This window comes from Salvia hispanica, chromosome 5 (assembly GCF_023119035.1).
Source record: "Salvia hispanica cultivar TCC Black 2014 chromosome 5, UniMelb_Shisp_WGS_1.0, whole genome shotgun sequence".
NCBI classification, from domain to species: Eukaryota; Viridiplantae; Streptophyta; class Magnoliopsida; order Lamiales; family Lamiaceae; genus Salvia; species Salvia hispanica.
In genome coordinates, this window is record NC_062969.1 from 5638557 (window position 1) to 5644091 (window position 5535).

The 5535-nt window shown below is 33.0% G+C and overlaps 1 long non-coding RNA gene across 5 annotated transcripts; it reads left to right on the forward strand.

The window, feature by feature from the left end:
• The first annotated feature begins 571 nt into the window (after window positions 1-571).
• LOC125190477 lies at window positions 572-5314 on the forward strand. 5 transcript variants are annotated; one of them, XR_007170922.1, is made up of 5 exons: window positions 572-659; window positions 739-2153; window positions 2296-2330; window positions 4600-4841; window positions 4980-5314. It is a non-coding gene; the product is annotated as an uncharacterized LOC125190477 (long non-coding RNA). The 5 variants fall into 5 exon arrangements; XR_007170923.1 differs by having other exon boundaries at window positions 587-668; XR_007170924.1 differs by having other exon boundaries at window positions 587-1708; window positions 2042-2153; window positions 4980-5261.
• Window positions 5315-5535: the final 221 nt, after the last annotated feature.

Consider the following 5535-nt stretch of genomic DNA (forward strand, 5'->3'; position numbering starts at 1 on the left):
GGTAAAGTAAGTGCGATGAGGAGAAAAAAATGATAAAGTAAGAAAGATAGGGAGAAAAAATAGGTAAAGTATAAGAGAGGGGAAAAAGTGAGAAAAGTGTGAGAATTTTTCACTTTAAGAAATAAGACTATTTTTGTGGAAATCTCAAAATAGAAAAAATAAACTATTTTTTATAGAAGGGGGAGTATAAAAGTAGGACTTACATTTTATTAATTTTCTTAACACATTTAATAATAACATTTATTAAAATCCATACCAAAAGACTGACAATAATAATCGAAATTTAGCTAAGATGAAGCTCAACATACACAAAGAAAAGTAAGTTTAATTATATACGTTTATAAGTAGTATATATAGTAGTAGTAGTTGAAATAGCAGTCCTGAGAGAAAATGTATATTTCCTGATTTGTCCTAATTATTTTGGTGCGCTACAATTGATGGACCAGAAAATATCGACACGCAACTACAAAAACAATCAAGTGGTGGGGATGCAAAGTCACATGCCCTCGTCACTCTCTCACCCACATATCGCCTCAAACATAAATATGCTAACAGCTCTCAATTTGCAGAGCATGCAAAGACAAAACCAGAGAGAGAAGAGATCTATTGTGATGATAGCCGTAAATATGCAAAAAGATTACTTTGCTGAAAAGTTGAAAGTACATTGTGTATGATTGTTGACTATCCAATCACCTCCACACTCCACAAAACCCTAATACTAATTATTGTTTTTCTCAGATCTGAAGCCATTGATTCAGCTCGTGAGATCAAAATTGGTGTGTGTGGTGCAGTGAGGAGATGGGGAAGGGGAGTTTGCAGAGTCATGACAGAAGAGAGTGAGCACACGCAGGCATTTCTATAATCAGTATATATATTTGTTTAGACGTGTGCTCACTTCTCTTTCTGTCATAAAACTTTCCACTCCCACTTTTTTCCATCATTACTACTTTCACTGCACCACCTATTTCAAGATTGGCCTCTTTCTGTGTGTTTATTCATTAATTCAAGAGATAATTATCAAGGGAAATAGGCAGAACATCTCAAGTGTCACACGCCTCACTCTGCAAAACACACCTACACACAGTGAGATTTTTTTTTAGAAGAACATTTTCGCAAAATGTATATGAAAGTTTGAATCTTGAAACCCTCTTAGCTCTATCTCATGTAAATTGTCTTTTCAAGTTATCTTTTTTGTATAATTAATTCATGTGGAAGCAAATTTCGTTGATCTAGTTATGACTTAGATTACAAATTGAAAATAAAAGTTTGAATCTTGATGAAGCCCTCTTAACTAGGTTTATCTAATGTATATCGTTTATTCAAATTATCTTTTTCACTGTTGTTTTGTTCTCTCTTTTATGTTGGAGGAAATTTCTGATCATATGTATCAAATCATGAAAATAAATTGTAGATCTTGAAACCCTTTTTACTACCTCTATGTATATGTTTCTTCAAATCATCTTTTTGACAATTTTTTTTTTTTGTATTTTTATGTGGAAGAAAATGAAATTAAAGCCTGAATTTTTTTTTTTTTTTTTATTAGCAAAGTCTTGAATCTTAATACAAGTAGTAGTAGTATATAATTAATTATTGTAGGATAGAGGTTATGCAGTGATTAGATTGCTACTACTTTCATTTTTAAAAAAAAATTTATACTCAGAGGCGTGACTTTTGATGTTGTCATTGTTGGAGTTGAAGATTTGGTAAGGTACGCCTGGCCACTGTTCTGAAATAACGGCAAAGTGTTTGTTGGTTTCATTTGAGCCATACTCATTTTCCTCATTAAAATACTTTATCAACAAAAAAATCAACATTTATGCCATACCCAAGTTCAAATTAATTCTTAGAGAGCAATATCTGGATTTTTTTGGCTTTTAGATTTAGAAAAATTGATTCTTTTGTATCTTCGCCTCTACAGAAAATATGGGATTTGTGATTACATTACCATATTTTATGTGATTTGTTCGTTCCAACCACATTGGTTTTCTGGGTTTGTTTCTCTCTTGAAATTGGTTATGGTAACCACTCCTTTCCTATGAAGCTTGGGTGCAGCCCAGAAAAATAAAAGGTTTTTTTAGTACTCCATTTCATATGTGAAGCTGATGCGCATAGAATTATGGGTGTCATCAAGAATGAAAATTTTTCTTACACAGGTTAGGAATATTGGATCTTTTTATTATATGGAGTACTATTTATTTATTTTGTTTCCTTACTGCAAGAATCCCCTCTAATAGATTTGGTTAATTCCGTTTCTATATCTTTTTCTTACTTTCTTGCAATCAATTTCTTGGACAGCCCTTGTTGCTGGAGGCTGAAAGTTGATTTTCCAGGTATTCTCTTTTCATGTTAATTTTATTACTATTTGTCACAGAATATTCGAGATTTGTAGGAAGCAAGTGATGCTGCTGAAAAAGAAACTCCCGAAAGTTAATTGCTTAGTTAGTGTTTGTTTTATGTAAACTAGCTAATCTGATTTTAAAGCTCCACTTTGGGTGTGTTACTGATTTTTCTTTTGTGTGTTACTGAACTATCTTTTTGGCTTTATTATCCTGCTATTTGGTGCATGTTCTTTCATGATAGATTTGGAACACAATTATGTTTGTTGGTATATTTAATCGTTATACTCCATAAAGATATCTATCTATGTATAGGTTGAATTGTGGTTCAGAACCTATGAAGAGAAACTGCTGATGGATAAGGTTTCTTATGGATATTCAAATTTTATAGACTATTAGGATGCATTGATCAATTTTTGTGTTGCTAGTAAGTTCCCTTATGAATTGAAAAAAAAAGATTACCTAATGTTGGCTTTTGTTCTAACTGGAACGTCCTTGATAAAGGCTTCCATGAATTTGTGTATATGTGGAGGATACCTAAAGATTGTCATAAATCAAATCTTGATGCCCATAGTTTATTACAACATCTTGCTTTTTTTCAGCATCTAATTTTGTTGATGTTTTCAGTCATATTATACCCCTTCCATCCACAAAATATAGAGCAATTGGTGTATGGCACGAGTTTTTAATGTAGAATTGGTAAAGTAAGAGAGAAGGGAAAAAAGTTAGAGAGAAGGAGAAAAAGTAAGTAAGAAGTAGTGTTAGTGGAATGATGTGTGAGGTTATTATTTGTTGAAAACTTTCCATAAATGAATGTGCTCTATTTTTTGTGGACGGCCAAAAATGGTAAATGTGCCCTATTTTTTTGTGGACGGAGGGAGTATAACATATGAAGAATTTTTGCTTGTCACAAAGTTTTGTAAAAATTGTTTTTTCAAAGGTTGGGATAGTTCTCTGAAGTATTTAAGAGCGAATCACATTATCCCAATCAAATGGAGTAGTACAATTCTTGGTCTTCTCAGTAATCCACCAGCTATCAGTTTTCATCGATATGCATCACCTCAAGGATATACTCTTATATTAGAAAAGAACGTATCAACTGAATAAGCGAGTATGTAATGTACAATTATATATGGCACTCATATTTACTAGCTTTATGTTGGAAACTTGATGTGTACCTTGTTGTCGTCACTGGCTCACTTAACTTTAAGTATTGTTATTCTTCTTCTTTCTCTTTGAATGAGCTAGTGTTTAGAAGGTAATACAATATCTTAACTTGTGTCGCTTATCTTATCATTTGTTATATGGAATGGATGCGTCATGCAGGAAAAGATTGAAGTATAAATTTTCTTTTAAGGTTGTTAGGCTTATTTTTGTTGCAGCCTCGGGCAGATCTCACTGAGTTATTTTGAGTTTCTTTTGTTCTTTATGGAGTTAGGAAGGGCGTGGAGTTGGAGTTGACGGGACTTGTTGTGTGGGGTGATTTTATTATTTTTGTTTGAAGTATGATTCTAGAAAAATCTCTTGCTTGGGAAAAATAAAGCATTCTAGCATCTTGTGTTTCCTTAAGTATCTTTGAACTGCATAGAACCCAATTTCAATATGCTAATAATTGACCGTTGTTTTGAACCTGAACTTGTTTTCGTATCTTCCCTTTTTTATCAATCGTCTGTGAACTATATATGTTTGAATTTAAAAACCATCATTATCCATATTCGTTTAGTATTTATTAGGAGACGTTCAACGGTGCACTAAGACCACGCTCTATGTTAAGAGATCTAGTCGGCATACATTTTGGATGGACTAATATTTTCGTTCACCGATATCCAAGCCAGACATGAATCTGGGTTTCCTTTAGTGGGAGGTCCTCATCATCTTTACTCTACTTTACATATAAGGATAACACTATTACTAGTACATAATCTGATTTGCTTTTCTTTAATTTCATCAAGTTAACAAAATAATGGAACAAAAAATTCTCCAGTTAGAAATATGCTGCATTTTGATGTCTCACTTTTTACTTCCATACTTGATCTCTCAATTTGTTTACATTTAATTATCTAATTTGAGTTAATTCTTCACTCTCCTCTACATAGGTTTCTCATGCTTGGCTTATTTAGTGGATCCATTTTTTTAAAAATTGATTGATTCCTTGTACAATGCACAAATACTGTTATTTATATATATGAGAGAAAAATTGAGTTTGATTGACTGTCTGCCTTTTATGTTATGATCATCTGATTGATTCTAATATCAAGTTTAGTGCGATGCTTGACTGAATAGATTATGATGGAAGAATCAAGTGGTAATACCAAAGATCTGTTTGGTGAAATCTCTGATTCCAACAGCTGCAGTGTAATCGGTGTGGCATCCTTGCACGACCCAAGGGCCTCTGGCTAGGTTGAGGTTTCTCTTCGAGAAGAAGCTCACGCCTAGAGACGCTGGCAAGCTCAGTTGGCTTGTCATTCCCAAGAAGTTTGCTGTCCTAAAATCCTTCCCTGTCAGGTAGGGAAAGAGGTACATAGCGTTGTTCATGATATCGAGCTTCTGTTCTTAGATCGTTCTATACAATCTTGGAAGATTCGATATTGTTATTGGAAGAGTAGCCAAAGCTTTGAGTTAACTAAGGGTTAATTGGAACAGGTTTGTGATCAAGGGATAGGATTATTTTATCTTCTTATGAAGAGAAATACTATTGGTGTTGATGGAGATGAAGGCAGTAGATGTCATTGAGAGAATGGATACTGACAATGTACAAGTGAAGGAATATGTACTTTCTCTTTGGTGTAAAGGCCTTAAACTATTTGGCGTCGAAATTGTGTAGTCGACAGCAAAGTTGGTTAAGTTGCCCTTTTCATTCTTATTATTTTCCTAATTGCAATTATATATTTTGATTTGGAATAAAGGCTTGATTGTAAGACTCCATTCGTCAACGAAAAGTTTAATTATGAAAAAACAATTGTTCAACGTTGTTTTCATCGCATGATCTGAATTGACAAAAAGTCAAATATTTTCTACTATTAAGTCACAGTTCCAACTTTTTATTATTAGTTAGAAACACACTCGTTAATATTTCATAAAACTTTCCATACACAGATATACTAGCTACTGCATACGTTTCTTATATTTTTGCATATATATGATCCTTAATTTTCTTCTTCTTTTGAAGGTACTACCAAAAAATATGACTAAGTTATTT